The following is a 23,276-nucleotide window of genomic DNA, read 5'->3' as shown; positions in this document are numbered from 1 at the left end:
AAATAATCATGGGTCAGAGAATTAATCTCACTGGACCTCAGTTTTCTCAACTGTAAAGTGAAGTGTTTGGGATACAATCATCACTTCCAACTATGGAAGTGAAAACTGATATTTTATAGGAAAAAGTGAGTTAAAGCTATTTTATTAAAAAGCACCAAAATAACAAAATAAGCTCTTTTTTTCCCCAAAAAGGGAGTATTCTACACAAAAACAAAAAAATCTAAAAGCTGCCTGGTATACTGAACAAATTTTATAGAGTGATCATATTTCCTTTGGAAAAGTTAGCTGAATTATTCAAAGAACTCATACTCATATTTAAATTTATATTGAAGTACAATCTACTCTGACTACCATCCTAAAATACTTCATCCTAGCTCAACTAGAAATTAATGTGTTATATCTATATAAAATGTCATAATTTATAAAATAAATGCAATCCTGAAAAGTTGTTGAAGGGATTGCCACTGAGATAAGAAATGGGAGGGGATTCAATCACAAACCTTTAAAGGTTGTGAGGTCTAATCTAACTTTCCAACTAATAAAAAATGTCTCTCTGTAAACACTCATGCCAAGGATATATATACTCTGCCAACAACAACAAAAAAAGCTCAAATCATGGGGTGCCTGGGTGGCTCTGTTGGTTAAGCGTCTCAGTCTTGATTTCAGCTTGCGTCACCATCTCACGGTTCATGAGTTTGAGCTCCACGTTGGGTTCTGTGCTTAAAGCATAGAGACTGCTTGGGATTTGTCTCTCTCTCTGCCATTCCCCCACTTGCCCTTGTGTGGGTGCTCTCTCTCCTTCTCAAAAATAAATAAACATTCAAAAATAAAAACATAAAAAACAAACTTAAAAAAGGAAAGCTCAAATCATTCTGATGCTTACCACACACTCAAATACAAATTTTGGATCAATAAAAGAATGGAAGAAAATTGTCACTTAAGAATCTTTCCTGTTGCGGTGCCTGGACGGTTCAATCAGTGAAGTGTCAGACTTGGGCTCAGGTCATGATCTCACGGTTCATGGGTTTGAGTCCTGCATCGGGCTCCGTGCTGACACCTCAGAGCCTGGAGGCTGCTTCAGATTGTGTGTCTCCCTCTCTCTGCCCCTGCCCCACGCACACTGTCTCTCCCTCTCAAAAATAAATAATTATTTATTTCTTAGACAGAGAAAGAGCATGAGTGGGGGAGGAGCAGAAAGAGAGGAAGACACAGAATCAGAAGCAGGCTCCAGGCTTTTGAGCTGTCAGCACAGAGCCTGATGCAGGGCTCAAACTCACAAACCGTGAGATCATGACCTGAGCCGAAGTCAGTCGCTCAACCCACTGAGCCAGCCAGGCACCCCAAAAATATTTTTAAAAAAAGGGGCGCCTGGGTGGCGCAGTCGGTTAAGCCTCCGACTTCAGCCAGGTCACGATCTCGCGGTCTGTGAGTTCGAGCCCCGCGTCGGGCTCTGGGCTGATGGCTCAGAGCCTGGAGCCTGTTTCCGATTCTGTGTCTCCCTCTCTCTCTGCCCCTCCCCCGTTCATGCTCTGTCTCTCTCTGTCCCAAAAAATAAATAAATGTTGAAAAAAAAAAAAATTAAAAAAAAAAAAAAAAAAAAAAGAATGTTTCCTGTCCACTGATAGACAAACAGATAAAGAAGATGTGGTATGGGATGCAGTATTATGCAGCCAGGAAAAAAATGATATCGTGCCATTTGAGAAAACATGGATGGACCTAGAAAGTATTATGCTAAGTGAAAAAAGTCAGACTAGGGGCGCCTGGGTGGCTCAGTCGGTTAAGCGGCCGACTTCGGCTCAGGTCATGATCTCGCGGTCCGTGAGTTCAGCCCCGCGTCAGGCTCTATGCTGACAGCTTGGAGCCTGGAGCCTGTTTCAGATTCTGTGTCTCCCTCTCTCTGATCCTCCCCTGTTCATGCTCTGTCTCTCCCTGTCTCAAAAATAAATAAAACGTTAAAAAAAAATTAAAAAAAAAAAGTCAGACTAAGCATTACTAATATCAAATGGTTTCACTCAAAAATAAATAAAACGTTAAAAAAATTAAAAAACAAAAAGAAAAAAGTCAGACTAAGCATTACTAATACCAAATGGTTTCACTCAGATGTGGAATCCAATAAATAAATAAATAAATAAATAAATAAATAAATAATCAAACAAAAAACAGAAACAGACCTATAAACACAAAGAATAAATGGTTGCCAGAGGGGAGGAAGATGGACTGTTGTGCAAAAGAGGTGGAGCAGAGTGGGAGATACAGGCTTCCAATTACTTATTTCACTGAAATAAGTCATGAAAATAAAAGGCACAGCACAAAGAATATAGTCAATGATACATAATAGTGATGCATTGGGGACAGATGGTAGCTACATTTGTGGTGAACCCAGAATAACGTATAAACTTGTTGAATCACTATGTTGTACACCTGAAAGTAATGTAACATCGCATGTCAACTATACTGAAAATTTTTTTAAAAGAATCTTTCCTATTTTTTTCTTTTGCTACAGGTGAGATTGCTTTACTTTGGACTTACTGTATTGCTCATACTACATAACTTCAGATATGCTTTCTTTTCTGGTATGTCTTTAGTTGCTATGGGAATTGATATTTATAAGACATCCCTCTTTAAAAATATGAATGATTTTTTACATTGGCATGTAAAAATGGTACAAACATTTTTTATGTTTTACATTTTACAATGTATAATTTTTTTATGTTGGTATTTTACAATGGTATAAACAGAGAATTTTAGAGTATGAAGGGACCTCAGAGATTATCTTGACCAATGTTCTTATTTTACAGATAAAGAAACTGAATGAAACTCAGAAATCAAATGACTTGCCCAAAACTTAATCTGCAAAATAGGGATAATAAAAACGTTTGTCTCCTTTACAGAGGTTTTTATCCAAAGAGGAAATGAAATCATGGATTCAAAAAAAAAAAAAGCCACTAGATAATTAAGCAATTGTATTAAAACTGAAAAAAACCACTTTAAACAGAAGCTTGTCATATTATGTAAGTCAAAATTTAAATTTCTCTCAATGAGCATACAATGTTTATTCTTCTAACCAAATGCTAAGAAAATATTTGCCCATTTGTGAGGTCACCACATTCCAAAATGATCGAAACAAGTAACTTAAAAATATCTTCTCCATATGCCTTGATGACATAAGCAGATTTAAATGGCTTTTTGCAAATTAAAGGGAAATTTCTCACGAGTAAAACTAGGCATGAAAATATTCAGTCAAAATACAATTTAAAAATACATAAATCACTAAAAATAAGGGCCGAGGAGTGAAGAAGCCATATCTGTTGTTTGAATATATTAATTAAATTTCTACATTTTAGTGACCTGTACCTTGTTCCGCTTAAGTAGACCTGGTATCTACAAAGCTAAAAGGAAAACAATATAAGTGACTTCCTAAGGGGAACTAAATAATGCAGCAGGTTTTAGTTATAACTACTTTTAACACAAAGGATATTGAAAAAGATTAAGGAATACATCTATGAGAATACAAATGGATATGATACAGATAATAGATGGGAAGCAGGAATGAGGATGGGGGGAAAATAAACACATAAAACAATCTAATTCCCACCTCATCAACTTCAGCAATTTCCAACTTCCTAAACTACATAATTACTTCCGAAGTACCCAAAAGACATCTAAGAAACCTGAGATCACTAAATTGTAATGAAATAGGAAAATGGACTGAATTTTATGCATCTCATTAAAAGACCATTAAATGAGCAGCTGTTCCTTCATTCTCACTTAAGCACACTGTCATTATATCTAGGCTTGTTCACAATAATCTTATACCCTTATGAGCAAGTGAACGTGGCAATGTATTTAGAAGTTGTTCTTGCCTGAATATATAGGTATCTGGTGTGCTCATATTTATCTTAATATTATACATTATACATTAATATACATTCTTAAAGTCAGAATACACCTAAGTAGGTACAGAGAATAATCAGTACAAAGTTTAACCCTGAGAAATTAAGAGCAACATTTACTTATGCCAACCACTGTTCTAGACACTGAGAATACAGCAGTGAGCAAGATATCTCAAGTTCCTGCCCTCATGAAACTGAGTACATCACCTATGATCTGGATGAAAGTTACCTTTCTAGACCTCACTTTGCTATCTATACAATGAGAAAACTAATATTACTTAGGCAAGTATCATCATAACCTTCTCAAACAAAAATTATGCCAAAAATTTATAAATCAATAGGACTTGTAATCTAATTTTCCCTGATATATCCCTGCCACCAGTGGCACAAACAGGACAAAATATAGGCCAGAGTAGAAAGTATAAGCCATGTCATGAAAGAGAAGAAAAATAATTGGCTCATGGTAAGACTCAACACAAACTTGTATTCTGTATAGAAACCAGCTACTTAGTAAGCTATGGTTTCTCAAATAAAATAATAATGATATACACAGACCATTTGGAACATATTTTCGCAGCCTTAGTTTCAGTACCAATGTCCAGATAAGTTATTTTTATTCCATATTTCATGGCTATCAGTTTAAAAAAATTTTTTTTGCATTTTTTAATGTTTATTTATTTTTGAGACAGAGAAAGAGCATGAGTGGAAGAGGGGCAGAGAGAAATGGAGACACAGAATCCTTAGCAGGTTCTAGGCTCTCAGCTGTCAGCACAGAGCCGGACATGGGGCTCGAATTCATGAACCATGAGATCATGACTTGAGCTGAAGTTGGACGTGGAACTGACTGAGTCACCCAAGTGCCCCTAAAAATTTTTGGTACCGATCAGATTAATGTTAATCAGATTATGATTTTTAAGTCACATTTTAATTTGATAATCCTCCTCTCTTCCAGTTGAAGAAATAATTTTGATATGATGTGTACTTTTGCAGAATTACATCAAAACAGGCATAGTCTGATGTTTGATTCTTGCATTTAAAATAGCAAATTAGTTATATATGAACAAACAAAACTAAAGGCTAAAGTTCTGACCAAGCTACTTTGGTATAGCAAGCAAGACCATCCGGATGTAAGGAATTAACTCTGTGAATCAAGTACACTCTCAGTAATTCTGAAATTCTCTCAGCATAAAATAAAATTAAAGAAATATATACACAATCCCAACATAAGATCTTTGGCCTAAGTCAATCAATCAATCAATCACTATCTCCCCCCTTTTTCTCAGTTCCCCAATCAACACATGAAAAAACAGACAGGGATTGGGGGATCACAAAAAAAAATTTACAATAGAAAAACTAAGGCTAAAACTTGGACACAAACAAAACTGAAAGAAATCATTTCTTAGCAATAAGGTCATACTATTATTTTACTATTAAATAGTGAATCTCTCTTTTAAGGGCAGAGGACAAGTCTTACTTTTGTACCTTAAGGCCAACCACAGTGCCAGGTATATATGGACTGAATAAGTGTCTTATTTTGTTGGAAAACACAGAGATAATCAAAAGAGACCCTTCACATCCTTCCACCACCAGAATTACTAACCTCTGGCACCACAGCCCATATTCCGTCCATACAATATACTGCCTTTCAATGACAGTAACCTCCATCCTCACTGTCCCATTCCTCTTCCATCAACCTTCAAAAGAAGTAGAGATGTAGATGTTTCTTACACAGACTCTTCTTGATGAAAGCTCAGAGTATAAATTTCACGGTTTAGTGAAGGAGAGCTACACAACTGATTCATGAAGAAAACTCAAGAATAACCGGATAAACATTACTCAGCTAGCTAGGCTCTTTCAATCAGCCATCATCTTAGGCTTGTGACAGATATTTGGACAAGCATTATATATAAACTAAATTCAGCAGCATTTATCTATAAATCAAAAAAACCATACACTCTAAAATCAGATGCTCAAATGCAAAAATGTTTTGTGATAAAAATAAAATCCCAACTTACATTCTTGCCTTGGTGGAGGGCTATCCACACCCATTAGCAGTGTGAACCACAGAGGTTCCTATACACAGGATCAACATGTCTGTAAAAAGTGGGTCTGGTTGCATTTAAATTACCAAATAATTGTGGCATCAAAGTTCTGCCCACAAAACTTCCATCAATACCCCAAATTTGTCCTCTTCTTTTCAAAACAACTGAAATCATTAAATTCTGTCATCTGACATATCACTCACATAAATATGAAGTGCCCAAAATCAATACTGACAGTTCTGGATGGTGTGCAGGCCCTGGGTTCCACATGAGGAAGTGCTATAGACATGACTGCCACAGGAGAAGACTTGTTTACTTCTGGCCATCAAACTGAAGGAAAGACCAATTACTCATGAAGCTAGAAGTAAAGTGTCTAGCTCTTTCAAGAACTAGTTATTCTAAGTTATTTATACCCAATTTTGTAGGTCTTGTCACATTTTTTTAAAACATTTATTCATTTTTTGAGAGAGAGAGAGACAGAGCACAAGTGTGGGAGGGGCAGAAAGAGAGGGAAACAGAATCAGAAGCAGACTCCAGGTTCTGAGCTGTCACCACAGAGCCCAACGTGGGGCTTGAACCCATGAGCTGTGAGATCATGACCTGAGCTGAAGTCAGATGCTCCACTGACTGAACCACCCAGGCGCCCCAGTCCTGCAACATCTTAAAGAATAGGAACCCCAGAATTGGACCCACAAATGTAGGGCCAACTAATCTTCGACAAAGCAGAAAACAGTATCCAATGGAAAAAAGACAGTGTCTTTAACAAATGGTGCTGGGAAAACTGGACAGCAACATGCAGAAGAATGAAACCAGACCACTTTCTTACACCATTCACAAAAATAAACTCAAAATGGATGAAGGACCTAAATGTGAGACAGGAAACCATCAAAACCCTAGAGGAGAAAGCAGGAAACAACCTCTCTGACCTCAGCTGCAGCATACTCGACACATCTCCAAAGGCAAGGGAATTAGAAGCAAAAATGAACTATTGGTTCATCATCAATGATTCTTGCATTTAAAATAGCAAATTAGTTATATATTTATATATATATATCTCCTCATTTATATATATATATATATCCTCATTTATATATATATATATGGATATATATATATGGATATATATATGGATATATATTTTTTTCATACATATATATCCTCATTTATATGTATATATATATCCTCATTTATATATATATATATATATCCTCATATATATTATATATATATCCTCATCAAGATAAAAAACTTCTGCACTGCAAAGGAAACAATCAACAAAACTAAAAGGCAGCCGACGGAATGGGAAAAGATATTTGCAAATGACATATTGGATAAAGGGCTAGTATCCAAAACCTATGAAGAACTCACCAAACTCCACACCCGAAAAACAAAGAATCCAGTGAAGAAATGGGCAGAAGACATGAATGGACACTTTTCTAAAGAAGACATCCAGATGGCCAACAGAAACATGAAAAGATACTCAATGTCACTCATCATCAGGTAAGTACAAGTCAAAACCATACTGAGATGCCACCTCACACCAGTCAGAGTGGCTAAAATCAACAAATCAGGAGACTATAGATGCTGGTAAGGATGTGGAGAAATGGGAACCTTCTTACACTGTTGGTGGGAATGCAAACTGGTGCAGCCACTCTGGAAAACAGTGTGGAGGTTCCTCAAGAAATTAAAAATAGATCTACCCTATGACCCAGCAATAGCACTGCTAGGAATTTATCCAAAGATACAGGAGTGCTGATTCATAGGGGCACATGTACCCCAATGTTTATAGCAGCACTTTCAACAATAGCCAAATTACGGAAAGAGCCTAAATGTCCACCAACTGATGAATGGATAAAGAAGATGTGGCTTATATATACAATGGAATACTATTTGGCAACGAGAAAGAATGAAATCTGGCCATTTGTAGCAATGTGGGTGGAACTGGAAGGTATTATGCTAAGTGAAATAAGTCAGGCAGAGAAAGACAGATATCTTATGTTTTCACTCATACGTGGATCTTGAGAAACTTAACAGAAGACCATGGAAGAAGGGATCAGGGGAAAAAAAAGTTACAAACAGAGAGGGAAGGAGGCAAACCATAAGAGACTCTTAAATACAGAGAACAAACTGAGAGTTGATGGAGGGGTTGGGGAGAGTGGAAAATGGGTAGGGCACTGAGGAGGGCACTTGTCAGGATGAGCACTGGGTGTTGTATATAAGCGATGAACCACAGGAATCTACCCCAAAAACCAAGAGCACACTTTACACACTGTATGTTAGCCATTTTGACAGTAAATTGTATTTTTCAAAAAGAAAAATAAAATCAAATTTAAAAAAATAAATTAAAAAATTGAAATTAAATTAAATTTTAAAAAATGTCTCAAACAGCAATATCCTTTAATAAGTAAATGGTTAAATAAATTATCAACCAACAAATTGGAGTCGTTGGGCACACAAAGATAGAATCCGAGCCCAGCATCCTCTCCTCACTCAGGCTGGGCCCTGACCCACTCCATTCCTACTGATTGAGATGGGCTCAGCCAGGAGCATCCCAGCCACTTCAGTGCAGCCTACACTGCACAAGCATCTGGCTAGAATGGCAGATCCTCAATCACTTAGTGCAGGCATCCTGTGCACTCCCATTCAGGTGCAAACCTCAGAGTTCAACCTACCCACAGAGGAGCAGCTGGAAGGTCCTATTCAGGCCCAGGACTCCGATCCCCACTCTCCTACCCATGGCATTGCATGGATACCTGTGAAGACGAGCAGTGGAGACCCCATAAGCCCAATGGTAAAACAGTTGAGTGAAATATGTGAGATGAAAGCCCACAAATCAAATCTTCCCCCAGAGTCTGTTATGACCCCAGAGGCACTTTCATCTGAGTTGGATGTGCCTCTGAGACAACTCACCCACTTATCTCAGATGACACTTTGAAGCCAGACTGAGCTCCCTTTCAAGCAGGTGTTTTCCAAGGAGGAAACAGGACAGTTCACAGAAAACTCTAGGGCCTGCCAGGAGTCAAACATACTCTTGAGGGGTATCTGAGGCTCTCCAGTCTTCAGGTTCTAAGCACAACAGATAGAAACCAAATGCTAAGATACTAGAGAGATCTCACCTCACCATCCTGCAAGATGACAACTCCCTCAGGATCCTGATACAAGACAGTAAGCAGCCTTCTCCCCTACGTGAAAATGTTACAGAACTAAAGGAAGGGGGCATTGTGGGAATTGGACAACTTCTAAAAACTGGAGACTGAGCAGGTGAGCAATGCCAGGACCATGACAAGGAAAATAAGCATCTTCCCTTGGTAGGGAACTAGGTCCTGTGAGACTCTATCACTGGGTTCATCAGGGGTCTAGTGACATTCTGTGTTTCTCACCCTTTCTTTCCCTGGGAGACTGAGGAAAGGCTCAGTTTCTCTGACTCTTCCTAAACTAAGACAAATATGTAGGCATGTGTGTAACAAAAATTCATTTTAAAGGCAATTCTAAAAGAGAAGTTCCAAAAGTAAAGCTACCAAAAGCCAACATCCCTGGAATATTTTATGCTTTGTTCATCTCTATATAATTCCTTACAATCTCAAAGCTAGTGTTTTCCACATGACAAGCCACAATAAACCTGTATTGAATAGAGAAATAAATGAAGAAATGAGAAAAAGAACAAACAGGCAAATCCACTTAGAACAAAATATATTTTGGCAAAGAGCCAAATCTAAAGAAGGTCCCAGATTTGTACCATCTAATAGGAGATGGTGAAGAAGAGAAACAGATGATGGCATGTTTCTGGTGGAAAGGCCATGATCTGAGACTCCCATATACCACACATGGAGGATGACAAGAGGAACCATCTCAGCCATGGCCCAAATGAGCCCAATTCTGAAGTCAATATCGTGCTGTGGACAGAAAGCTTCCTAAGGACACAAGAAGGGAATCCACCAGTCTGCACCATATACGTAAGTCTAACAAATATTAGGGTAAAAATTATTTTGTCAGTGAAACATATCACTTCATTCAATAACTATTATGAACAATTTTCTTAGCAGTTATTCTGAATGACAATACTTACTTGGAAATATATAGATATAGATATGTAGATATAGATAGATATATTGTTTATATATGTATGTATATATATTATATATTTGTTTTTAACAAATAGATTGTTTTCTATTCTAATAAAGAGAATATCTCATAATTTTACAGTCTCATTTCCTCTACTGCATTTATCTATAAAAGTATTTCCAAGTTTCCTTCTTGATGGAAGATATAAGTATTTCATTATTATTCACAAGATGAGAAATGTCTGCCAAATTTCCATATCACATATAAACACATAGCACAAAATTTAACCTCTACTTATGTAGATATGAAAAACAGCTCTTAGACAAAATGTGACATTAATTATCCAAAATACAAATATTTTTAAATATATGCTAAGGAAGAATTTGACATTTTGTGAAATTTTTAAAATCTTTCTGAAGGTTTGCTACAAAGCTAATTCTGTTGCATATGAGCCTTTGAAAACATTAATAATGAAAATGCCAACTGAAGTTTAAATACTTTCACTAGGCAATAAATATATGTAATGTTGATATTCTAAATGTAAAAGATTAATAATGTTCTTAGTGTTCAACAGCTTCATAAACATTTAATTGGTTCACTCAAAAAACATTTATGGAATGCCAATCATATTTGCCTTAGCAAAAATATTTGCCAGAAAAGTGCTGGAAATTTAAAAGTGAACAAGATAGTCAAGATCTTCCCACCACCCACATGTACTTTATACTCTAGTGGGTAGAATCAATAAACAAATAAATATAAAAGAAAATACGAATTCAGGATAAGTGTTCTGAGGAAAATAAAACTAGATGAGATGATTGTTACAGCTAGATGTTCTGGAGTGACATTAAAATGAGACCTGATCTCAGGGTCATGAGATAGAGCCCTACATTGGGCTCCATGCTGGGTGTGGAGCCTGCTTAGGAATTCACTCTCTCCCTCTCCCTCACCTTCTCCCCTCTGCTTGCTCTCTCCCTCAAATAAACAAACAAACCTAGAACTAAAAAATAATAAAAATGAAATGAGACCTGAATGCCAACACAGGACAGACACTGTAGATCTAGGGGAAGAAGGTTCCTGATAGAACAACAAGTTCAAAGACTCCAAGGCAGGAATGAATTTGGGGTAACTGAGGAAAAGGAAAAAAACAAGTGTAATGTGAGAAAGGGTGAACACGGTTGATATGGGTTAAGTACAGTCAGATTGAGTAGACTCTGCTAAGATAAAAAGTTTGGATTATAGTCTAAGTGCAAAGGCTTTTTGTTTGGATTTACATTTAATTATAGGAAGTTTCAATGTGTATGAATCACAAGAACAGAGCAAAATGGATCCACATATATTTATCCACCAGTATCAATAATTATCATTTCATGACCAGTCTTGCTTAATTTGTATCTTTACTCATTCCACATCTACCCCTCAGAAATCTATCATTTCATTTATACACATATTAATATATGTCACTAAAAGATAAGGACTCTTCTTACAAATATAACTTCTATCAATATTACTATAATTACATCATTATTTTCTTTTTTAACTGATTTTTATTTTTTTTTTAATGTTTTATTTGTTTTTGAGAGAGAGAGAGACAGAGCATGAGCAGAGAAGGGGCAGAGAGAGCAGGAGACACAGAATCTGAATTAGGCTCCAGGCTCTGAGCTGTCAACACATAGCTGGACACAGGGATCCAACTCATGAACTGCAAGATCATGACCTGAGCTGAAGTCAAATGCTTAACTGACTGAGCCACCCAGGTGCCCTTACATCATTATTTTCAATAATAACTTATTAAAATTACTAACTATCTAGGCAGTGTCCAAATTTCCCTGTGTATCAATTTTTTCTAAAGCTCACTGATTCAAATCAAATCCAAATAAGGTCCAGATATTGCTTTAACAAGTTTCTTGGTCTTTTAATCTATAGATGATGATTCTTTCACTTTTTTTTCCGTACAATTTACTTGATGGAAAAAAAAAAAACTGGGTTACTTATTCTACAGGGTTTTCTACACTCTGGATTTCTGATGGCATCCTCATAGTGTCACTTAACATGTTCCTCTGTCTCCTGTATTTTCTATTAACTGGTAGTTAGATCTGAATGTTTAACCAGATTCAGTTTCAATTTTCTAGCAAAACTACTCTATAGTTTATGTTATTTACTCCAATCAGGAAGCATATAATATGTTCTCTCTACATGCATATATTAACAGTAATAATTATTGCCTTAGATCTATTATATTACTTAATTAGGGCTTATAAAATATTGACACTACAATTGCATCATTCCTTCTTTATTTGTCAACTGAAATTCCTTAGTAAAGGAAAACTTCCTTCATCAATTATGTGCTTAATAGTGTAAGAAAAATAGGACAAGTTCTTGATTATCTTCATTTTCAAGTTTTTTAAATAATAAACTGGCTGCTTAGCATTCTGGTTATTTGTAAGCAAAGCTGTTAAAGATCATTTTGAGTACTATCAGGAGAGTAGAGTGGTATGTAAGAAAGCAAGAGTGAAAGTAGAAACACAACTTAAGAGTATTCCAAATAAATGATGGCAGGTTATACTAGGATGGTAGAGAAGATGAAGAGAAATAGACAAATTAAAGATATATTTGGAATATAAACTCTAGAGGACTTGCTGATAGGTTATATATACCTGGTAAAGGAAAGAAAAAAAATCAAGAATAAGTCCCAGAGTTTTGGCCTAAGCACCTTGGTTTATGAGAAACACTAAATAAAGAGTAGATTTAGGGGGAAAAAATCATCAGGTAATGACAGAGAAAATTAAATAAATATTAACAAAATCCTTATTACTGTTTTTTTTTCTTTCTCCTGACTGAAGATAATTAAAAATTTCAGGAAACAGAAATAAAATACTCGTTACGGTATTTTTCAATAATAATGCTTTTTTTTCCTAGAATAAAAATAACACCAGATAAGATAAATTTCTACTTCTTAGACAATTCATTTTCTCACCTTTCCTCCCATATATATTAACAAAGGATATGCTGGGTTAAAATTTTTAAGAAACATTGGGACACCTGGGTGGCTCAGTTGGTTGAGCATTTGACTTTGGCTCAGGTCATGGTCTCAAAGTTAGTGAGTTCGAGCCCTGCGTCGAGCTTTGTGCTGACAGCTTGGAGCCTGGAGCCTGCTTTGGATTCTGCGCCTCTCTCTCTCTCTCTCTCTCTCTCTCTCTCTCTCTCTCTCTCTGCACCTCCCCTGCTCGTGCTCTGTTTCTCTATCAAAAATAAATAAACATTAAAAAAAATTTAAGAGATATTAATAAATATTATTTTAACCCAGACTGACTAGCAATCTCTCATATCAGCTAACAGACCACCAGAAATACAAGGGATACACAAACAGCCAGGATATAGAAATATAGAGAAACAGACCTCAAAAACATTAACCAATTAATTAGTATTAACCAATTAATCTTGGGGGAAGATGGGAACTCCAATTCATCTTTTAAAAGCTAATTTTCCATTCTCCCATTTCTAAGTGAGCATCAATAATTCAAATTGTCTGGTTGGGTCCCTTGGGAAAATATGGAAGGCTTAAGACAGAAGGAAGAGCCTAACCACAACATAATATTAATGGTAAAAATGGTTAATATTACTTTCTGAATGACAGGATTTCTAAAGATACATTACCTAAATTTTCATGCACAAAATGAATATCTGACTTGCCACAAATCATTTCTGCATATAAAAACTTTACAGGTACCTATTTTGATAGTATATACTTACAAAATGTCTGATTAACTGGTAAGATAAATATGACAAATTAATTGCTCCCACATAATGGATCATTCATGTATGTACTATACTTATGGGTAACAGCTAAACAAATGCTACTGATCTTTATTAGGTCTCATAACTATACTTATGTATAAATATAGCTACTTTAATAGTAATTGAGTTCCAGGATAGAATATACTTCTTTTAATATCAAATGATAGCTCTGGGTTACATTTCCCTACATCAACACTGCCCTTGTTAACTGGACTCTACTCAACTATTCAGAGTAAAAGAAACAGTTTTGTCAGGTAAAAAACAAACTACAAAGTAAGAAAATGAGATAAACACAAATATAATTCTAAAAATTACAAACACCTATCAAATATTTCAAAAATTAAATAGAGAGCTATCCTAAACCTACAGGAAACTGTTGAAAAGCAGTCTGAGTTCATTTGCAAATACTCTTATGTCTGAAGAATAAAAAAAAAAAAAAGATTCCATAAGATCCCTAACATAATATATACATTAAAATATATAAAATTCTATTATCCTGTGTAGTTATAAAATATTTTGAATTCTGATAGAATTTTCTTTAAATACTACATTTTATCTTACTTTTTAAATGCTTTTCTTGACATTTATTTTAAAAGAAAGACAATTAACTGTTTTGTGCTTCTGTGTATTTTTACTGAGAATCATCATTAATGTTTTAATGCAAATCAGCTCCACCAAACATCTTCATAGATGACAAATTGTATTCTGAATATCAATTATTCAAAAATGCATAGTCAGAAGATTTCCAAACTCCTTGTTTAAACACAGAATGTACAAATATCAAATAAGATATTTATTAACATTCTCTGTAATACAAAATAGGCCCTTTATATTCATGTATATGACATAAGGCGGGCTGACTCTTACTTAGCCTTAAATTCTTCTGCTAATCTACATTTTCTATCTAAAAGAGCACATTTTTTCCCTCATTTCCACTTTATTCTCACTGCCTTCCCCTACCCCTCAGTAAAATTTTCTTCCTTCTCATTCTCCCTATCTAGATGCTACGCAACCCCCAAAATGAAGGACAGTAGTTTGTCTCTCCAACAATCTTCTAATATATTATCCTTAACCTGAATAAGGTGAGAAACAAGGTAATGGCCGAGCCTGACAATAGTAAAGCACATATTTTCATTCCCTTAACCTTTCTCATTGCTCTTTCTTTGACCTCCTCTCAAAAAATACTCTGTCTTAAACTCAACTGTAAAATTTAGTGTAATATAGTTTCTAAGGAGTTGGTTAAAACATCACCCTCAATACTTCAAATGAGTTAGAGATATGGAGACCCAGAATTTCAAGGATTATCTGCTTCTGGGGAAAATTGTTCTCACTGTTTTCAGTTGATTAGTACCATGACAACAATGTATTACCAAGAGGTATATACTTTCCAAGCAAATCAGACATTTCCATCAACAAATTAGTATATTCACTCATCAGAAGTCCTTCAGAATCTTAAATTGCATAGTAAATTCAAAATTGAAACAAAAGAGCTGACTGATAGAGGATATCACCATAACCTATATTTAGAGTTACATGCTTATAAGAGCCACATAAAACATCTAACATTAATTAAAAATTAATACCTTTTTTCCCCACTTTATTCAGAATATTTTCACAATAGCTTACAATTTCCAAACACAGACCTTGAATTATGTCAATTATACTTTAAAGTAACACACTCTGGGGTGCCTGGGTGGCTCAGTCTGTTAAGGTCTTACTTTGGCTCAGGTCATGACTTCACAATTCTTGAGTTGGAGCCCCATGTCAAGCTCTGCGCTGACAGCGTGGAACCTGGACCCTGCTTCGGATTCTGTGTCTCCCTCTATCTCTGCCCCTCCCCCATCATGCTCTGTCTCTCTCTTTCTCAAAAATAAACATAAAAATTTTTTTAAATATTAAAGTAACAAATTCTATGGGGCACCTGGGTGGCTCCGTCAGTTAACTGGCCAGCTTTGGCTCAGGTCACGATCTCGTGGTTGGTGAATTCGAGCCCCACATGAGGCTTGCTTCTGTCAGCCTGTCAGCACAGAGCCCACTTCAGATCCTCTGTCCCCCTCTTTCCACCCCTCCCCAACTGTACTCTTCCAAAAATAAAAAAATAAAGTCACAAATTCTATATGACCCTTATAAAGACATTACCATATCAGTAAAATATGTGCAAATTAGATTTTAAGATAAGAAGGCATTCTATTCTGTATGCAGAAATTCTCAAGAATGTAGTCTTATTAAACTTAAGCTAATGGGGGGTGCCTGGGTGGCTCAGTCGATTAAGGTCCAACTCTTGATTTCGGCTCAGATCATGATCTCACAGTTCATGAATAGAGCCCTACATCAGGCTCCATACTGACAGTGCAGAGCCTGCTTGGGATTCTCTCTCTTCCTCTCTCTGTCCCTCCCCCACTTGCACACACACACACACACACACACTTTCTCACTAAATAAATAAACTTTTAAAAAGTTGAGATAATGACTTTTCTTACTTTTCTTTCTCATACCTTTTCCCCTTTTAAATGTCAAAGCAATGAAAGAAGGTTATCAAACACTGGAAGGTACTGGAGAAATCATGAAAATATGAAATTATGAAAATAAAAATTGAGCTTTGAATAAGATTAGGAACAAGGAATTGAGAACTGGTGCAGATATGTAGGCAAGTGTTGAAGGGGTAGGGGAAACTAGGAATTTTCGGGCGTTCTCACTCTTGATACTCTGGACACCCTAAAGAATAGTATCACAGAGGCACTTGAGGAGTCTGGGTTCTTGCATTTGTTAACTACTGTGACACACCAAACAAGAGTTTCTACGTTCAGGAAGTCTTATCCTTATTTCTATATGGACTCACAAAAAAATTCTTTCCAAGTTCCTTGAGGTGTTTTCTCTCTAAAATTTATAGGCCCAAGCAAAACAAAGCCTTTGGATTAGAAAAGATTAGAAAAGAGCAGCACTGTGGGTGCCTGGCTGGCTCAGTCAGTGGAGCATGTGACTCTTGATCTCAGGAATGTGGGCTTGAACCCCACATTGGGCATAGAGATTACTTAAAATCTTAAAAAAAGTAATAAAAAAAAAAAAAAAGAGCAGCATTAAGAGCCCAGATGAGAATGAGTACCATAGATACAAAATGGCAGCAATCTGGGCAACATGTTTTTTCCTTCAGGTATATTCAGCAACCTGACCATGGAAATGGAGAAAGTGAACTGCAATTCTGATGCAGGGATGGACAACTGAAAGACAAGGAGAAAATCATCTAAAGGGTGACAACAAACTTCAGGAAAGAAGGAACTGACGAACTCAGAGAAAGTAAAGATGTCAAAATTTAAAGGTCTTCATGAGATTCAACAGAGAGCAAGGTCCATTAAGTAAGTAAGGGAGTAAGAAAGCTGGAAGGGTAAACTCAAAGTAAAGCACTGAAATACAATATTTAAAGGTAGGAAAGTTCTAATGGTAACAAAAGACTATAGGGAAGGACTGCTGAAAGAGAATGGAGTCAAAATAAAATTTATAGAAGTTGAAATGAAAGAATTAAAAGGGATGACCCAGGATGATGGCATAAGTCAATGTGGAAAGATTATAAGCCAAATGCCAAAGCTCTTCATCAGTATGAGGACTCTGGTCTAAATCTTTGGTGGTAGTTACCATGTGGTCCAATGATATCATCTAGGAACTTGTTAAGAATGCAGAATATAAGGTAACATCCAAGACCTACTGAATCAGTTTTAATAAAAATTCCAGGTGATTTATAGACAGTCAAGTTTGAGATCTTCATAGATCTTAATAAATATATAGCTAACAGATAATAGGAAAGACACAGGTAGGAAGTGGATGATCCCATGGCATGATCTTTGAAAGAGAAGTAGGATTTCTTTATTCAATGGTTAAAGAACATTGGTTTCATAATGCCAGTAGAGAATTAGGCAAATCCTAACAATATTCCTGGAGTTTGAGAATTCAGAGTAAATAAGGATCCCACGTCTATTCTTTTAATATTTTGATACGGTTTTCTCATCCCCTTTCTCTACATTTCTCCAGACTTATCTTTTGTCTTGTGCTTGGTGTTTGTTGTTTGTTTTCATGCTTTTATTTTGGTTGCCTCCAATTTCTTTTGTATAAATATGGCATATTTTAGAAACCAATTCAAAAAAAGTATTCACATACACATATACACACACTCTTGTGCATCCCTTTCCCTAAACTAATTTACTAACTTATTATTTTCAAAAACTATGTATATCTATCCAATCTTGTTAACTTATCAGCTCCATAGAAATATTCTTTGCCTAACCTCCAAATTTTTGAAAATGAACATAAATGACCACATATTATATAAGAGAATAGTCCTCTACTTTCTTCCTGAAATTTTACTTTATGAGACCAAGAATGGATATCTACACAACAAAACACAATTCTGAAGAATATCTATTCATAAATCACTACAAAAAAATCCAAAGAGAGAAACTGGAAAGCTCAATTCAATTTGAGACATTTCTTCACACAGGAAATAAAATACCTTACTCCTAACCAACTAATCAACTAACAAATGGTTTAAGTGGTACCAAAAATATTAAAATTTGAAGGTAATTTCTCTCCTCAGACATTAGGTAACACACTCTTGCCTTGGACTGTCCAGATTATCATTACCTTCTTGGCAGAAAGAAAATACATAGAGAGATATTTAAATCTATTCCTCAAAGTACCTGGGAGCATACCAAATAACATAATATAAAGTAAAAAACAGGACGGGGAATACAAGGAACTGCTGAGGGCCCATCCCAATCATCTGAATCTGAGAATCAAACTCACAAAATTTAGTCTATAAGAAAGCAAAGCTCACATGACAAAATCATTTATCACACCTCTATAAGGTTGTAGCATCTGATGAAAAAAACTGTAACTGGTCATCTCTTAGCTCTCTAAATAATTTGATTTTCAATTTAATTTTTTCCTGAGTAACAGCTCCCAACGCTTTTGTGATATACACACCCTGTAGGTAAAACAAATCACAGTAATGGAGGTAAGTATCCAAGAAGTGAGTCATAAAGGCTCACATCAGTGTTAGATGGAAGTTGTTCATGATGTTTTTATTGCCTTTATAGACAATAGGAAATAGCAATGTGCATTTAGGGGTGGGGACAGGGGAAAGATATATAAGCATTTAATTTCCTTTTAGTTAAAACAATCTCTTGTATAGGAATGTTGTGTGTATAGGAATGTATGTGAAAGTAACCATATCAAATACCTTGTTCAGAATATGTGAGTTATGACATAAGTAGTGACAGTTACTTTTAAAGTTGGTACTGAAAACATAAAAGCACTCAAAATCTCAAGTGCTGTATTTAAATATAAAGGTAATCATGCAAAATGATAGGCCAGCAGTGAACCCTAACTTTTATTTAAGTAAAAAGTGAGAAAAATGAAAATGAAAAATGAAAAATCAAGACCAATTTCAAAGAAAAAATAAATAAATGAAACAAAAAAGTCAGAAATGGAAGGTTATGGGTTAAAACTGCACATACTCTTGTCTAGAAAGAAAAAAGAAGTAATTTAACTATTAAGTTCAACTAGCATGACCAGAAAATTTTAATTAATATAGTCCTCAACATATCCTAATAAAAAGATATAAAAGTAGGATGCTCATGGAGATTACTGTCAAATATTAGGGTAGTGATAACACATATGGTCACTTGATTTACAACTGAGGTGCCACTATAATTAAGTATTGGAACAACTAGATATTCATATGAAAATATAATTAACCTTTACCCTTATTTCACACCATTTTAAACATTAATTTGAGAGGAATCATAGGCCTAAATGTGAAAGCTGAAATCAAGCTTCCAGAAGAAAATACAGGGGAATATTTTTGTGAGTAGGCTAGGAAAGATTTCTTAAATAATGCACATAAATCTACATGAAAAATAATTGATAAACTAAACTTTATCAAAACATTTTATATCAAAAGTCACCACTAAAAAAGTAAAGATACAAGCCACAGATTGAGAAGATAATTGCAATACATCTGAAAAGGGATCATGGAAAACATATAATGAATTCCTACAAATAAGAAAAAAAAATTTTTTAAGACAGAAAACACAAATAGACACTTCATAAAAAAAGAGATCCAAAGAGCCAATAAGCATTATTCAATGGGAAAATTAGTATTAAAACCACAGTGAGATACCACAACATACCCAGCAGAAGTGCAAAGACACAGTAGTATTAATACAGCTCCCCTATATTAATGGTTGGAGATTAAGTTGGAACAACCACTCTATAAAACTACTTGGCAGAAAAAAACTAAAATTTAACATACATTCACTCCAAAATCCAGCAATCTCACTTCTAGAAATATACCAAAACTGAAATAATGCATCTGTATGCCATAAAGCATGCACAAGAATGTTTATAGCAGCATTACTCAAAATAGCCCCAAAGTATAAACATCTCAAACAGCAAAGAGAAAGGTCATGTTTGGAATACTATATAGCAACAAAAAAGAACAAAGAAACCAAGGGACAGAAATAGCAACAATGGAGGTCCTGGACTTCCCACCTCCCATAGACACACCAAGTGTATAGCAACACACAAAGCAATCTTAAGTGAAATCCAGAAAGCAGCCGGGAGATTCCTGTACATCAGGTGAATGAGAAATACCTACACAGCAAAAGGTAGAAAAGGCTGAGATACACTCTCACCATAAACTCTACCTACACCCCCCACCCAACAACACAGTGCCATGCAACTAAGAAAGAACTCCCAACTCCCAACTTCTCCCTGAAGAGCTAAGTGGACTTCACATCTAGCACCCAAGCTTTTAAAGTTGCTACTTAAGAATTGGGCCCCTAGGGGCGCCTGGGTGGCGCAGTCGGTTGAGCGTCCGACTTCAGCCAGGTCACGATCTCGCGGTCCGTGAGTTCAAGCCCCGCGTCAGGCTTTGGGCTGATGGCTCGGAGCCTGGAGCCTGTTTCCGATTCTGTGTCTCCCTCTCTCTCTGCCCCTCCCCCGTTCATGCTCTGTCTCTCTCTGTCCCAAAAATAAATAAAAAACATTGAAAAAAAAAATTTTAAAAAAAGAATTGGGCCCCTAGACTGCCTGACTCTGATAACCAGTAGAACTTGAATTCACGTGTCACACAGGGCCATAACAAAGAACCAGTCCAGTTCTTACGGGCAGGCACATGAGCACCTGCAGCAGCTTTCCCCCACTCCTGCCCCCAGGAGCGGTGTGGAGGGAAGAGGCAAAAACACCCATTTCCCGATCTTTCACTGGAAAGGGTCTGGCTGCGTACTTTGTAAGTTGCTGCCTCTGGTCCAGCTACTAATTAGCACAGATCTAGGGGCTGGCTGAGATCTTACTCAGAAAGAGAGAGAGAGCCAATGCGTACTTACCCTGACTTTTCCCTCTGCCTCAATTAACAGTAAAATCAAGTTGCCAGCACCTCTCTGGAAGGAGCTTCTAAAGATGCCCCAGTTTTTATGGCTGCCACGTAAGGGAGAGGATCTCAAACTACCTACTTCTGATAGCTAACAAGGCTTGCATTTCACAACTCTCACAGGGGTGCTCCTTATAGTGAATAAACAGTCTCAACAGGTTCAGAATTACCCCCACCATACTGTACAGCTATATGCACAGATGCAGCAAGGAGGGATGAAGCAGAAATGCCCATCTCTCAGCTTCTCCTTGGAAGGGGTTTAACTACATGCTTTCCCAGCTATAGCCTGAAGGTCTTGCTTCTAATCAGCCTCCATTCAGTACTGAGTGTGATCCTCCCCTGGGGGAGGGTCTTGGCACAACCTAAACAATTGGGAACCACTAAAAACAAAAATGGCAGTTTGGACAGTCACAAACATTTGAAATGAAACCAGGAGTTTAGGCCAGGGCTTACTGACAAGGTTCATCACCTACACAAGACCAATCTGTCAAAACTGGGAGATGTGGCCATTTTATCTAATGTGCAGAAACCAACAAAAAGAGTCAAAGAAAATGAAAAATGGGAATAACTTCCAAACAAAAAAACAAATCTCCAGAAAATGATCATAAAAAAACAAAGAAAAGTGATTCACCCAAAGATAATTAAAAAGAATGATCATAAAGATGCTCACAATGGTCAGGAGAGCAATGCATGAAAATACAAAGAATTTTATTTATTTATTTAACATAATTTGTTGTCAAATTGGCTTCCATACAACACGCAGTGCTAATCCCAACAAGTGCCCTCCTCAATGCCCATCACCCATCACCCACTTTCCCCTCTCCCCCACCCCCATCAACCCTCAGTTTGTTCTCTGTATTTAAGAGTCTCTTATGCTTTGCCTCCTTCCCTCTCTGTTTGTAACTTTTTCCACCTTCCCCTCCCCCATGGTATTCTGTTAACATTCTCAAGATCCACATATCAGTGAAAACATAAGATATCTGTCTTTCTCTGACTGACTTATTTCACTTAGCATAATACCCTCCAGTTCCATGCACGTTGCTGCAAATGGCATGATTTCACTGTTTCTCATTGCCAAGTAGAATTCTATTGTATATATAAGCCACATCTTCTTTATCCATTCATCAGTTGATGGATATTTAGGCTCTTTCCATAATTTGGCTATTGTTGAAAGTGCTGCTATAAACATTGGGGTACATGTGCCCCTATGAATCAGCACTCCTGTATCTTTAGATAAATTCCTAGCAGTGCTATTGCTGGGTCATAGGGTAGATCTATTTTTAATTTTTTGAGGAACCTCCACACTGTTTTCCAGAGCGGCTGCACCAGTTTGTATTCCCAACAACAGTGTAAGAAGGTTCCCATTTCTCCACATCCTTGCCAGCATCTATAGTCTCCTGATTTGTTGATTTTAGCCACTCTGACCAGAGTGAGGTGGTATCTCAGTGTGGTTTTGATTTGTATTTCCCTGATGAGGAGTGACATTGAGCATCTTTCCATGTTTCTGTTGGCCATCTGGATGTCTTCTTTGGAAAAGTGTCCATTCATGTCTTCTGCCCATTTCTTCACTGGATTCTGTGTTTTTCGGGTGTGGAGTTTGGTGAGTTCTTCGTAGATTTTGGATACTAGCCCTTTATCCAGTATGTCATTTGCAAATATCTTTTCCCATTCCGTCGGCTGCCTTTTAGTTTTGTTGATTGTTTCCTTTGCAGTGCAGAAGCTTTTTATCTTGATTAGGTCCCAATAGTTCATTTTTGCTTCTAATTCCCTTGCCTTTGGAGATGTGTCGAGTAAGAAATTGCAACGGCTGAGGTTAGAGAGGTTGTTTCCTGCTTTCTCCCCTAGGGTTTTGATGGTTTCCTGTCTCACATTTAGGTCCTTCATCCACTTTGAGTTTATTTTTGTGAATGGTGTAAGAAAGTGGTCTAATTTCATTCTTCTGCATGTTGCTGTCCAGTTTTCCCGGCACCATTTGTTAAAGACACTGTCTTTTTTCCATTGGATACTGTTTCCTGCTTTGTCAAAGATTAGTTGGCCCTACATTTGTGGGTCCAATTCTGG

At 36.5% G+C, this 23,276-nt stretch overlaps 1 protein-coding gene and 2 pseudogenes across 2 annotated transcripts in view; 2 read left to right on the top strand and 1 right to left on the bottom strand.

The window, feature by feature from the left end:
* Positions 1 to 23,276, bottom strand: part of NUBPL (NUBP iron-sulfur cluster assembly factor, mitochondrial) — a 232,736-nt gene that overhangs the window by 55,088 nt on the left and 154,372 nt on the right. The gene's annotated exons all lie outside the window — the stretch shown is intronic.
* On the top strand, positions 8,466 to 9,255 carry LOC125168655 (cell division cycle-associated protein 3-like; annotated as a pseudogene).
* The window catches only part of LOC125167461 (28S ribosomal protein S15, mitochondrial-like), a 34,345-nt pseudogene continuing 20,828 nt past the window's right edge, over positions 9,760 to 23,276 (top strand).

The sequence above is a fragment of the Prionailurus viverrinus genome, chromosome B3 (assembly GCF_022837055.1).
Source record: "Prionailurus viverrinus isolate Anna chromosome B3, UM_Priviv_1.0, whole genome shotgun sequence".
Lineage (NCBI taxonomy): Eukaryota > Metazoa > Chordata > Mammalia > Carnivora > Felidae > Prionailurus > Prionailurus viverrinus.
The sequence above is the reverse complement of the archived record's forward strand: the minus strand, read 5'-3'. Positions and strand labels throughout refer to the sequence as shown.